Genomic DNA, 15,145 nt, shown 5'->3' with positions numbered 1-15,145 from the left:
AGAAAAAAAATGTATTGCACGTGTAAGCACTCAGTAAATGTAGTAATAATAAGACCTAATACATATAATGCTTACCATATGTCAGGCACAGTTCTATGCACTTTACATAGATGAATACATTTGATGTAGGAATTTAATTCCTCCTTGTGGAGACCTTAAGTATCTTTTTTTGTTTGTTTCTTTTGAGACAGAGTTTCACTCCTGTTGCCCAGGCTGGAGTGCAATGGTGCGATCTTGGATCACTGCAACCTCTGCCTCCCGGGTTACAGGCATGTGCCACCACACCTGGCTAATGTATTTTTAGTAGAGACGGGCTTTCTCCATGTTGGTCAGACTGGTCTTGAACTTCTGACCTCAGGTGATCCACCCACCTCGGCATCCCTAAGTGCTGGGATTACAGGCGTGAGCCACTGCACCCGGCCTTAAGTATCTTTTAAACTTCACACCTGAGAAGAGGAAGAGTCAGGTAGCTGATGTGAATGATCATCATTTAGAAGGGGAAAAATGATGATGGAAAGGATAGAAAGGAGAAAACGTGCTAGAACCATGTTCTTGATAAGGAAAGAGGATGGCACTAAGGGCACACATGGGGAGAGGTGCACCTTGGCTAGCACCATGGACAGTCACACCTACTAGTAGGATAGACACGAGACAGTAGATAGGCTTTTGGAAGTGAAGATTCTCTTCCAATTGCTTCTCTTCTCTAATTGAAGTTGGAAGCCAGGTCATGAGCTGATAGTGAGGATGCTGTGAGGTTTAAGAAGAAAGGAGAAAAGGAGAAGATGGGAAATTGTTATCTACGATGGTGGGAGAGGAAAGAGAAATATATAATGATCCCTGGGCATCCCTAAGTGCCAACTTGAGACTAGTTATCCCAAATTTTAATTGAGATCTCTCAGCATAGCTAAGGAAACTAACATTCACCAGGGTTAAGTAATGTGCCTAAGGTCTCACAGCTCCTACGTGGCAGGACCTGTTTGATTCAAAAGACATATTCAGCCACTTGGGTGCAGGCATAGAATTGGATGTAACCAAAGTTGGGGTTTTGCTGAGAGAGAATAATGGAGGGCATTGAGCATATATACAAGGGAGTGAGTATGATGATCGACCCTTGGATTTCAGCTGAATTAGGAGGCAAAGAACAGTGAAAAGACAGTGGGGTCAAAGTACGGTCCATTCACATTGGAGTCTAAGGATTGTCGGAGTCGAGATGCAGGAGGTACTAGGCTGAAAAGATAGGAGGTGATAGTTGGAGAATGAAATTGAGCTTAGGTTGTTATTGGGAGCATTATGGGTAGTGACAAAGGCTACACTCTGATCAAGATTGAGAATAGTTGGCTGGGCGCGGTGGCTCACGCCTGTAATCCCAGCAATTTGGGAGGCCAAGGAGGGCAGATCATTTGAGGCCAGGAGTTGGAGACCAGCCTGTCCATCATGGTGAAACCCCGTCTCTACTAAAAATACAAAAATTAGCTGGGCATGGTGGCACACACCTGTAAACCCAGCTACTCAGGGGGTTGAGGCATGAGAATCACTTGAAACCAGGAGGTGGAGGTTGCAGTGAGCTGAGATCACACCATTGCCCACTAACTGGGAAATAGAGTGAGACTCTGTCTAAAAGAAAGAGAGAGAGAGTAGTTGAGTTGGAGAACAGGAGAACAGAATCATTAGAAAAGTGGAGGTTAAGGAATGGAGAAGCCAGGCATACCAGACGCTTTCGGTGTTCAGTCACATCCTTTTGACCTATTTCTGATTTCATTAGCGGCTATGAACATTCTGTGTGAGCTCAGATGTCCCCGATACCTTCCCACATGAAAAGAGCACCTCTCCTTTCTGCTTTCACCTCAAGGTCTTCTCTGAAGGTCCAGGAGCCTGCTAGGTCCACAGACAAATGCAGCAAAGCACAAGGTAGACAATGCTATCGGGGACAACCGCCAACCAGGAGAGTCAGCAGCCGCTGGGTATGTGTCCCAACCGCTGTTCCATTGGTGGACAATTTTATGGGGCACTCAGGATGCTTCCCAGAGACCTCAGTGGACTTGAGTCCCCTTTGTTCATGGTGGTGACCTTGATGGCACACTTTTCCTCCTTATCTTACTCTCCCTACTTTCTCATTCCTGCTTCTTGGGTTATCTCCCAAAGAAATCACTTGTATCCCAGGTCCTTGTTTCAGACTTGCTTTCGGGAGAAACCTTACTAAAACGTCTTTTTTTTTTTTTTCTTGAGACAGAGTCTTGCTCTGTCGCCCAGAGTGGGATGCAGAGGCGCAATCTCGGCTCACTGCAGCCTCCGCCTCCCAGGTTCAAGCAATTATCTTGCCTCACCCTCCCGAGTAACTAATAATCTTTTATATAGATGTGGAAATCACTAAGAATGACCACAGGAATAATGCTGGAGAGAATGATATTGGAGTAAAGACCTAAATTCATTAAGGAATGAGGGCATATGACCTGGGAAGTCATTACATGACTGAAAAGGAGTGTTAATGCATGAGTAGCTGACTGACACAAGACTCAGAGCTGAGTGTTTTTAGGGAATGGGGAGGATGATCTGGAAGTGGCAGTGGGAGCAAAGAGGACCCGTGCACGAACTGTAGGCCCAGTGGTACATCAGCCATCTTGTGAGAGAGATGCAGAAAAAGCAGTGACTTCAGGAGGGAACCAAGTTTCACTTAGAATAAAAAAGTAAATGGACTTCTTTGCTGTAGTTGTGAGTGCAGAAGCTGGGGAGGGACAGTTTTACCCCAAATCCACAGGATTTTTGAGAATGCTCCTAATCCTTGCTGTAAGAGGCAGGGAACCCAGGGAGAGCATGGGTTTATCTGGGTTACTGAGAATTCTGGGGAACAAATTTTAATGACTAATTTGGAGCTATTCTTCTCTAACTCTTGTATAGTCACTTATCCTTTCAAGATTCTTCATTTGTTAACCAATCGTTAACCAGTGCCTAAAGCTTATGTCTCAATTATATTTGCTATAAATATTTTCTATAAACAATGATATATTATTTAATTCAAGAATGAATTAAATAATATGGGGCTTGGCTGGGCCTGGTGGCTCATGCCTGTAATTCCAACACATTAGAAGGCCAAGAAAGGAGGATCGCTTGAGTTCAGGAATTCGAGACCAGCCTGGGCAACTTGGTGAAACCCCATCTCTACAGAAAACACAAAAATTAGCCAGGCATGCTGGTGCATGCTGTAGTCTCAGCTACTGAGAAGGCTGAGGTGGGAGGATCACTTAAGCCCAGGAGGTCGAGGATGCAGTAAGCCAAGATTGTGCCACTGCATTCCAGCCTGGGTGACATAGCAAAAACCTGTCTCAAAATGAAAATAAAAATAAAATAATATGGGGCTTATACTATTCTATTTATATAAGAACCCCAAATACTGAAAAATAGCAAAAGTGTCTAAAAATTTTAAATATTGCAAAACCACATCCTTATGCACCACCAGAGTTACCAATCCTTGACAAAAACAGTGCTTAGGTATACGGTTTTGGGAACGAATGGATTTTTTTTTTTTTTGAAACAGAGTTTTGCTCTTGTTGCCCAGGCTGGAGTGCAATGGCGCGATCTCCACTCACCGCAACCTCCGCCTCCTGGGTTCAAGTGATTCTCCAGCCTCAGCCTCCCAAGTAACTGGGATTACAGGCGTGCGCCACCATACCCAGCTAATTTTATATTTTTAGTATAGATGGGGTTTCGCCACGTTGGCCAGGCTGGTTTCAAATCCCTGACCTCAGGTGGTCTGCTCACCTCAGCCTCCCAAGGTGCTGGGATTATAGGCAGGAGCCACCACAGCCAGCCACAAACAGATATTTTAACCAACCTGATGGGCTGACCAACTTGCACCCTGCGGATTTGCTTAGGGCCGGGTTATCTTCCACTGTATTAGCTAGTGTTGTTGATGGATGTAACTGGGACCAGATGCAGGTCTTCCAAATGGTGATCCAAGGCTCTTCCTGCCTGAAGGATGGTTTCAGAGAATAAAATCAAAGAAAACAGAGACTAAAATGCTCAGGGCATGCTTCTCTTGTCCTGTGAGGTGGAACCTTCACTTCTGAACCTTCACTTCACCTTTCCTGAGGCTGCCTCCGACCCTGGTTCCTCTGTGCCCGTGTCTACAACTGTGGACTCGCTCCCACAATGTACCCTGACTCTTCACGTGGGGCAGATGGTTAACCTGAGATGGTTCTAGGTTTTCTGATGTTTTTACTGGACGCGTTTGCTTATCCTCTAGACCTGTTTGCTCCAGTGACCAAGTCAAGCTCACCCCTCTCCTTTCCTCTGCCAGTAAATAGATTTTCCAGCTGCTGGAAACTCTCCTTGGAAAGAATGCAAGTCTGAGGTTTTCAACTCCAGGCTCCTTAAACTCCCACTTTGGTGCCCCCTCAGTGGCCACTGTTGGGTTTGCAGCAGCTGGGATGGGGAGTGTTCAAAACTCTATTTCAACAGCTACCCCCAGTGGAATATCAGTTAACTACAGTGGCAAGAGCTACCTGAGATCAGGTTGACTTGGCTTAAGTAGAATTTCAGACAGACCCTCAAAGAAACACATGTACACAACACACACACACCAACGCTTCTGATACTTGTTTCATTATCCATAACTGTTCACTTTTTAAATACCAGAAAAGACAAACTATCTTGTCTAAGTGGCACTAAGTAGAAGAAAGTAGCAGCCGTTGGAGAATTATGACACTTTTTATTAATGCTGTCATTTGGGAGACTTCATCTAACTAGAATTTTATTTAAATTTTATAATAATACATTTTATTTACACTACTATTACTTAAAAGCCTTATCTAACTTTATTTTTATTTTATTTATTTATTTATTTTGAGATGGAGTCTCACTCTGTCGCCCAGGCTGGATTGCAATGGCGCAATCTCGGCCCACTGCAACCTCTGTCTCCTGGGTTCAAGCGATTCTCCTGCCTCAGCCTCCTGAGTAGCTGGGATTACAGGTGCACCACTATGCCCAGCTAATTTTTGTATTTTTAGTAGAGATGGGGTTTCACCATGTTGGTCAGGCTGGTCTCGAACTCCTGACCTCGTGATCCACCTGCCTCAGACTCCCAAAGTGCTGGGATTACAGGCATGAGCCACCGGGCCTGGCGTAACTTATTTTTAAATATGCTCAGTTCAGACAATTAACAAGATAAAAATGAACCATTTGAAAATAATATTTTAGTAATATAATTTACAGATTTACTTTTTACATGAAATTCAATTTCTTAATTGATTCATATCTGAAGTAAATTGTCAGAGTATTTTTGCTGTGCCAAAGCAATCTAATAGTTACAGTATAAAGGATGCATTGTGCTATACTTCTGCTTAGTAAACTACTTATTACTTATAAAATTAAAATACTGCAAGACTTCACAAGTCTAGGCAATGAGGTCACATCAACTTTTTTTTCTTTTTTTGAGATAGAGTCTTGGTCTGTTGCCCAGGCTGGAATGCAGCGGCACTATCTTGGCTAACCGCAACCTCTGCCACCAGGGTTCAAGCGATTCTCCTGCCTCAGCCTCCCTAGTAGCTGGGATTACAGGCGTGCGCCACCACGCCAAGCTAATTTTTGTATTTTTAGTAGAGACAGCATTCCACCATGTTGACCTGGCTGGTCTCAAGCTCCCGACCTCAAGTGATCCACCTACCTCGGCCTCCTAAACTGCTGGGATTATAGGCGTGAGCCACTGCTCCTGGCCCACATCAACATTAATACCTAAATTTTGCTGCTCCTTTTACTAGCCTCCACTTCCCCCATCACTTTTAAATTTTGTTTTATTTTGTTAGTCTCCAAGGCATGCTTCAAAATGCTCAGGATCAATTCCGCTTATGTTCTTCTGCTCCATTGAGCTCCCTAATTTAGTCAGCTATCTAAAATATATTGGTGATTTCAGAAAATATAATTAGAAATGCTAATTATGAGCCAATTGAGAATATGCATAAGGGAACAAACAGGGCTTAAAATATTTACATTGTGGTAGTAAAGCTGTATTGTAGATTGCATCTTGAAAGGTCAAGTGGTTTTTTTGTTTGTTTGTTTGTTTTGTTTTTTTTTTGAGAGAGGGTCTAGCTTTGTTGCCCAGGCCAGAGTGCAGTTGCGGGGAATCACAGCTCACCACAACCTCAGCTTCCTGGGCTCAATCATTCCTGCCACCTCAGCCTTCCTGAGCGGCCTGGCTAATTTTTTGCTTTTTTTGTAGAGATGGGGTTTCACTGTGTGGCCCAGGCTTGTCTCAAACTCCTGGACTCAAGTTACCCACCATCTTGGCTTCCCAAAGTGCTGAGATTACAGGAGTGAGCCACCACGCCAGGACCCAGCTGGTCATTTTTCCCTCTCTTCTGTTTGAATAGAACTTGTGCATTCTGTCATAGGTGGGGTGGCTGGAGAACCACAGACCTCCCTTCAATTCCTGAAACTTAGAAGGGACGATAGCCTGAATCTTCCCACTAGGTATACACAATCAGCTCAGTCTAGCAGGAACAGCCTGTTATATTCACCTCTAATATGAAATTAATTCTGCCAAATTAATCTGCATACTCAATAAAATTTCAATAAAATACTTCAATCTTTTTTTAACAGAAACTTGACAAGACAATTGAAAATGTATTAGAGAGATAAAATGTGGAAGAACATACAAAGATATGGGCTTAAAAAAATGTTGAAGAAGGCCGGGCTTGATGGCTCGTGCCTGTAATCCCAGCACTTTGGGAGGCCGAGGCAGGAGGATCACTTGAGACCAGCTTGGGCAATGTGGTGAAACCCCATGTAAACAAAAAATACAAAAAAATTAGCCAAGCATTTTGGCGGGTGCCTGTGGTCCCAGCTACTTGGGGGGCTGAGGCCAGAGGATCGCTGTAGCCCAGGAGGCGGAGGTTGCTGTGAGCAGAGATCACGCCTCTGCACTCCAGCCTGAGTGACAGAGCGAGACCCTGTTTCCAAAATAAATAAATAAATAATAAATTTAGTAACTTAAAACAGTACAAACTTATTCTCTTATAGTTCTGGAGGTCAGAAGGCTAAAATCAAGGTGTCAGCAGGACTGCACTCCTTCTAAAGGTTTCAGGAAAAATGTGTTCCTTGCCTTGTCAAGCCTCTAGAAGCTGCCCAAATTCATTGGCTGGTGGCTCCTTTCTCCATCTTCAAAGCCAGCCGTGTAGCATCTTCTGTCTTTGACTCTGCTCCCCTCTACTTCCATTTACACATGGTCTTTTTATTTATTTTTTATTTTTTTAACTTTAACCTTCGTGCCTTCTTCTTATAAGGACCCTTGTGATTATATTGTGGCCATCTGGAAAAGGTTAAACTCCCCATCCCAAGATCCTTAACTTGATCACAACATCTGCAAAGTCTCTTTTGCTACGTAAGGTAACATGTTCATAAATTCTGGAAATTAGGATGTGGTCATCTTTAGGGGGCCATTGTTTGTCTTCTACACATACCAGCAACTCATAGTCACTCTTATTTCATGTATACTCCAACCCACTTGTAATCTATCGCATATCATTTCATTCATAAACATTTTAATATGTATTTCTAAAGGATAAGAGCTCTTTAGAAAAATAATACCATTATCACACCGAAAAACTAACAATAATGTTTTAATATCATTTTTTAGTATTCCAATTTCCCTGACTGTCACATCATTCCTTTTTTTTTTTTTTTGGAGACATGGTCTTGCTCGGTTGCCCAGGCTGGAGTGCAGTGGTGTGATCATAGCTCACTGCAGCCCCAACTTCCTAGGCTCAAGTGATCCACTTGCCTCAGCCTCCCAAGTAGCTAGGACTACAGGCACATTCCACCACTCCCAGCTAATTTTTGTATTTTTTGTGGAGATGGGGTCTCACTATGTTGCCCTGGCTCAACTCCTGGACTCAAGCAATGTTCCCACCTTGGCCTCCCAAAGTGCTGGGATTACAGGCGTGAGCCACCATGACCAGCCACATAAATTTTTCTATGGTTGAATCAGGAACATATGATCAACACAATATAGCTGGTTCATATATCCCTTAAGTCTTTCTAACTCATAATCTTCTAAGATGGACACTGAGATACCCCACTCTGATCATCCCTCTGTGAAAGACTTATTGCCCCAGATTCTGGCAGTGCTGTTGACAGGCAACATTCAGCTAGCAGTTTCCTCAGGGATTGCCTCAGTGGCAGAGAGCCACGTTACCCAAGGCCACACCCTTTCTGTGTGATAAGAAAGCCAAACAACCTTATTGCTGATATGGAGGAAGTTTTAGAGGTCTGGATACAAGATCCAAGCAACCACAACGTTCCCTTAAGCCAAAGCCTAATCCAGAGCAAGGCCCTAACACTCTTCGATTTTATGAAGGCTGAGAGGAAGCTGCAAAAAAAAAAAAAGTTTGAAGCTAGCATAGTTGAGGTCATGAGGTATAAGGAAAGAAGCTGTCTCCGTAACATAAAAGTGCAGGGTGAAGTAGCAAGTGCTTAAGTAGAAGCTGCGGCAAGTTATCTAGAAGATCTAGCTAAGATGACTGATGAAGATGACTGTGATAAACAATTTTCAATGTAGACAAAACAGCCTTCTTTTGGAAGAAGTTGCCATTTAGAACTTTCATAGCTAGAGAGAAGTGAATGCCTGGCTTCAAAGCTTCAAAGGACAGGCTGACTTTCCTGTTAGAAGCTAATGCTGCTGGTGATTTTAAGTTGGAGTCGGTACTTATTTACCATTCAGAAAATCCAAGGGCCCTTAAGAATTATGTTAAATTGGCTGGGCGCAATGGCTTATGCCTATAATCCCAGCACTTTGGCGAGGTTGCAGTGAGCCGAGATCGTATCACTGCACTCCAGCCTGGGTGACAGAGCGAGACTCCATCTCAAAAAAAAAAAAAAAAAAAAAAAAAGATTATGATAAATCTACTCTGCCTGTGCTCCAGAAATGGAACAATAAAGCCTAGACAAAGCACATATGTTTGTGGCATTGTTTACTATTTTAAGCCCATTGTTGAGACCCACTGCTCAGAAAAAAAGATTTCTTTCAAAATGCTACAGTTCATCAAAAATGCTTCAAGAGCTCTGACAGAGATGAACAGAGGTGAGTGTTGTTTTCACACCTGCTAGCTCACATCCATTCTGCAGTCCATGGATCAAGGAGTCATTTTGACTTTCAAGTCTTATTATTTAAGGAATACATTTCCTAAAGCTATAACTGCCGTAGATGGCAATTCCTCTGACAGATCTTGGCAGAATAAATCAAAAACCTTCTGGAAAGGATTCACCAGTCTAGATGCCATTAAGGACATTTGTGATTCATGGCAGGAGGTCAAAATAGCAACATTAACAGGAGTTTGAAGGAAGTTGATTCCAGCCCTCATGGATGACTTTGAAGTGTTCAAGCCTTCAGTGGAGGAAGTAACTGCAGATGGGATGGAAAAAACAAGAGAACTACAATTAGAAGTGGAGCCTGAAGATGGGACTGAATTGCTGCAATCTCATGATCAAACTTGAATGCGTGAGGAGTTGCTTCTTATGGATGAGCAGAGAAAAGTGATTTCTTCAGATGGAATCTACTCCTGGTGAAGATGCTGAATCCTTCCTTGTTGAAATGACAATGAAAGATTTAGAATATCATATAAACTTAGTTAATAAAGCAACAGCAGGGTTTGAGAGGATTGGCTCTGATTTTGAAAGAAGTTCTATGGTGGATAAAATGCTATCAAACAACATGGCATGCCTCAGAGAAATCTTTCCTGAAAGGAAGAGTCAATTGATGCACCAAACTTCACCACTGTCTTATTTTAAGAAATTGCCACAGCCACCCCAACGTTCAACGATCACCACCATGATCAGTCAGCAGCCATCAACTTCCAGGCAAGACCCTCCACCAGCAAAAAGACTATGATTTGCTGAAGGGTTAAGTTCATTAGAACTTTTTTCACAATAAAGTATTTTAGATTAACGTATGTACATTATTTTTTCAAACATAGTCCTATTGCACACTTAATAGACTACAGTATAGTAAAAACATAACTTTTATATATACAGTGGGAAACAATAAAAAATTCTGTTATAGAAGGCGCAGGATTGGAAAACAAAAAACAAAAAAAGGCTGGATTCAGGGGCTCATGCTATAATGCTAGCACTTTGGGAGGCCAAGGTGGGCAGATCACTTGAGCCAGGAGTTCGAGACTAGCCTGGGTAATTTGACGAAACTTTACCTCTACAAAAAATACAAAAATTAGCCAGGCTTCGTGGCTCATGCCTGTAGTCCCAGCTACTTGGTAGGCTGAGGTGGGAGGATCGCTTGAGCCTGAAAGGTTGAGGCTGCAGTGAGTCAAGACTAGCACCACTGCACTCCAGCCTGGGTAACAGCTCAAGACCCTGCCTCAAACACAAAAACAAAAAACAAAAAAAGAAAAAAAGGCCAGGTGCGGTGGCTCATGCCTATAATCCCAGCACTTTGGGAGGCCAAGGCAAATGGATCACTTGAGGTCAGGAGTTCCAGGCCAGCCTGGCCAACATGGTGAAACTTCATCTCTACTAAAAGTACAAAAATTAGCCAGTAGTCCCAACTACTTTGGAGGCGGAGACAGGAGAATTGCTTGAACACGGGAAGCAGAGGTTGCAGTGAGCCGAGACTGTGCCATTGCATTCCAGCATGGGCAACAGAGCGAGACTTCGTCTCAAAAAAACAAAACAAAACAAAACAAATTTTGTGACCCACCTTATTGCAACAATCTGCAACTGAACCTGCAATACCTCTGAGGTGGACCTGTATAACCCAGTTAAGAATGTGCTGGGCTTGATAAGGGAGGAAAGAGACTGTATTCCAAAAAGAGCTATAAGACTGCCAATATGTGCTGGGGTATTGTGCATGCTATTGGTCTCTGAAGGTGCTTGATCAGCAGGCCTGAATATAAGGTTCAGTGAGGAAAATTTTATTGATTTTGGAGCTCTTTCACAGGATATTGGATTTAATATTTTGGCTAGAACCCGAGGAGGTAGTGCCAACTTTCTCTGTTGATGCCTTCTAGAAACATAGAAAAGATGATATCCAGGCCGGGCGCGGTGGCTCACGCTTGTAATCCCAGCACTTTGGGAGGCCGAGGCGGGCGGATCACGAGGTCAGGAGATCGAGACCACGGTGAAACCCCGTCTCTACTAAAAATACAAAAAAAAAATTAGCTGGGCGTGGTGGCGGGCGCCTGTAGTCCCAGCTACTCGGAGAGGCTGAGGCAGGAGAATGGCGTGAACCCAGGAGGCGGAGCTTGCAGTGAGCCAAGATTGCGCCACTGCACTCCAGCCTGGGCAACAGAGCGAGACTCCGTCTCAAAAAAAAAAAAAAAAAAAAAAAAATTAGCCAGGCGTGGTGGCGGGCGCCTGTAGTCCCAGCTACTGGGAGAGGCTGAGGCAGGAGAATGGCGTGAATCCGGGAGGCGGAGCTTGCAGTGAGCCGAGATCGCGCCACTGCACTCCAGCCTGGGTGACAGAGCGAGACTCCGTCTCAAAAAAAAAAAAAAAAAAGAAAAGATGATATCCACACTAACTGAAGTTAGATGCCAGATGCCAGAATTGTTGTGACAGGTGGGTTTTTCTTTTTTTTTTTCAGATGGAGTTTTGCTCTTGTTGCCCAGGCTGGAGTGCAGTGGCACGATGTCGGCTCACTGCAACCTCTGCTTCCCGGGTTCAAGTGATTCTCCTGCCTCAGCCTCCTGAGTAGCTGGGATTACAGTTGTGTGTCACCACACCTGGCTAATTTTATTTGTATTTTTAGTAGAGACATGGTTTCACCATGTGGGTCAGGCTGGTCTAAACTCCTGACCTCAAGTGATCCCCCGACCTTGGCCTCACAAAGTGCTGAGATGACAGGCATGTGCTACTGTGCCTGGCCTTTTTAAAAAAAAAAAAAAAAAAAAAAAAACACTTGCTATGGACTAAGGCAACGGCCCCCAGCCTTTTTGGCACCAGGGACTAGTTTTGTGGGAGGCAATTTTTCCGTGGATGGTGGGGAGGGAAGATGGTTTTGGGATGAAACTGTTCAACCTCAGATCATCAAGCATTAGTTAGATTCTTATAGGAAGCACACAACCTACATCCCTGGCATGCACAGTTCACAATAGGGTTCATGCTTTTATGAGAATCTAATGCCACTGCTGATCTGACAGAAGGCAGAGCTCAGGCAGTAATGCTCACTCGCCCACTCGCCTCCTGCTGTGCAGCCCGGTTCCTAACAGGCCATGGACCAGTACCAGTCCACGGCCCAGGGGTTGGGCACCCCTGGACTAAGGGACATGACAGGTAGTAGAAGAAAGGGTTAAATGGCTCTGAGAAGTGGGCATGCTGAAATAGATATTCTAGAAAAGTAGAAAAATCCTCCAGATGATTCTGTACCACAGAAGGGCCCAGAGATACCTCATTTACCAAGGCAATAAGGAATGTCCTGGTAACAGGGGCATCTGTGTCACTCACCAGGAAGGTCAACTGTGGCTCTCCTCTGGAGGACAGGGCTGATGGTAGGAGAGGTCCTTACAGAACTAGGCTCCCTGATAGGATTGGCAATGATACGACTCTAAAACAGAGTCTAGATGGCAACACTTCATCCTTAGAAACCATACGGTCACAATGATTATAAAGTATGTCAAGGTCAAAGGGGCAGTCGGGGGGGTCTTATTTGCAGAGATTTATGGAGATAGTTACAGAACATGGTGTCTGTGATGGCTAATTTTATGTGTCAACTTGGCTAAGCCAAGGAGTACCCACAAATATTATTCCCAGTGTTTCTGTGAGGGTGTTTTTAGATGGGATTAACATTTAAATCAATGGAATTTGAGTAAAGCGGCTTACTCACGACAATGTGGGTGGTCCTCATCCAACCAATTCAAAACCTGAATAGGAGAGAGAAACCAGCCTCTCCTGAGACAGAGGGCATTCTCCAGCAGACAGCCTTTGGACTTAATTTGCAACAACAGCCCTTCCTGGCTCTACAGCAGATAGGCTTTAGGCTTGAACTGCAGCATAAGCTCATCTGGGTCTCCAGCTTGCCAGGCCACCCTGCAGATTTTGGACTTGCTAGTCTCTGTAATTGTGTGAGCCAATTCCTTACAATAAATCTCTTTCTTTGTATGTAAACATCCCATTGGTTCTGTTTTTCTAGAGAACCCTAACTAATACATGTCCCTATTATAAAAATAGATGAGCCACCAAGGCCGGGTGTGGTGGCTCATGCCTATAATCCCAGCACTTTGGGAGGCTGAGGTGGGTGGATCACCTGATGTCAGGAGTTTGAGACCAGCCTGGCTAAAATGGCGAAACCCTGTCTCTACTAAAAAGACAACAATTAGCCAGGCGTGGTGGCCCGCACCTGTAATCCCAGGTACTCGGGAGGCTGAGGAAGGAGTTTTGCTTGAAACTGAGAGGTGGAACTTGCAGTGAACCGAGATCACGCCAGTGCACTCCAGCCTGGGCAACAGAGTGGGGCTCTGTCTCAAAAATAAATAAATAAATAAAATTTTAAAAATGAAATAGATGGGCCACCAAACTGGTATACTCAATCTATATGATCAAAAGAAATCAAGGATGTATGATCAGGAGGTTGAGAACAGTCACCCCAATAAAAAGTCATAATTCCTTGCCCAGTTTTTGGACTTGAGCCAGCTTTCAGATCCAGAGTCTACTGACTTTAGAAGAGGTTGGGTCTCCAGGGTCAGATGCGGTGGCTCACACCTGTAATCCCAGCACTTTGGGAGGCTGAGGCAGGCGGATCACGAGGTCAGGAGATCGAGACCATGCTGGCTAACACGGTGAAACCCCGTCTCTACTAAAAATACAAAAAAATTAGCCGGCCGTGGTGGCGGGCGCCTGTAGTCCCAGCTATTCGGGAGGCTGAGGCAGGAGAATGATGTGAACCCAGGAGATGGAGCTTGCAGTGAGCCAAGATGGCGCCACTGCACTCCAGCCTGGGCGACAGAGTGAGACTCCGTTTCAAAAAAAAAAAAAGAAGAAGAAGAAGAGGTTGGGTCTCCAGAAGCAAAGACCCTGCAACACCTCAGCAAGTGTACGTATTATAGTAATGTTTGCCTCCAACTTTTTCCAAAGAGAACTGTAGCCATTTACTTGGTTAACTATGCACAAGGACCATTGGACACAAGGTCCAAGTTGACTCTGATGACATTCAGAGACCTGAAGTGTCATCATGGGTCCACTGTTAGAATAGGGGCATACAGGGATCAGGTAATAAATTATCCCCTGCTTAGGGACAGCTTACAGCTCACAGTGGGTTCAATGAGTCCAGAGACTCATCCAGTGGTCATTTACTCAGTCGTTAAATGTATAATCGAAATAGACATACAGTTATATGCCACATAACAATGCTTATATAACAGTGGTCCCATAAAATTATGATGGAGGTAAAAAATTCCTATTGCCTGTGACGGCACAGTTGTCATAATGTCATAGCATAACAGTATTCATGTGTTTGTGGTGTTGCTGGTATAAACAAAACTACCTCACTGCCCGTTATATAAAAGTATAGCACATACAATTATGTACAGTAAGTAACACTTGATAATGGTAATACCGGCTTATGTATTTAGTGGCTTATGTATTTACTATACTATATTTTAAGTGGTTATTTTAAAGTGTACTCAGGTCCGGCATGGTGGCTCATGTCTGTAATCCTGGAACTTTGGGAGGCCAAGGCGAGTGAAACACTTGAGGTCAGGAGTTCAAGACCAGCCTGGCCAACATGGTGAAATTCATCTCTACTAAAAATACAAAAATTAGTCAGGCATGGTGGCACCTGCCTGTAATCCCAGCTACTCAGGAGGCTGAGACAGGAGAATCACTTGAACCCAGGAGGCAGATGTTGCAGTGAGCCGAGATTGCACTGCTGCACTCTACCCTGGGTGACAGGGCAAAACTCTATCTCAACAACAACAAAAAGTAATAAAATAAAGTGTACTTCTTCTATTTATATAAAAAGAAGTTAACTGTAAAGTAGCCTCGGGTAGGTTCTGTCCATCATGATTTATTCTAGAAGAAGGCATTGTCATCCTAAGAGATGATAGCTCCATATGTGTTATTGTCCCTGAAGACCTTCCTGTGGGACCAGATGTGGAGGTGGAAGACAGTGATATTGATGAACCTCATCCTGTGTAGGCTTTGGCTCGTG

Source organism: Symphalangus syndactylus, chromosome 3 (genome assembly GCF_028878055.3).
Source record: "Symphalangus syndactylus isolate Jambi chromosome 3, NHGRI_mSymSyn1-v2.1_pri, whole genome shotgun sequence".
Taxonomy (NCBI): domain Eukaryota; kingdom Metazoa; phylum Chordata; class Mammalia; order Primates; family Hylobatidae; genus Symphalangus; species Symphalangus syndactylus.
Note: the sequence above shows the minus strand (reverse complement) of the source record.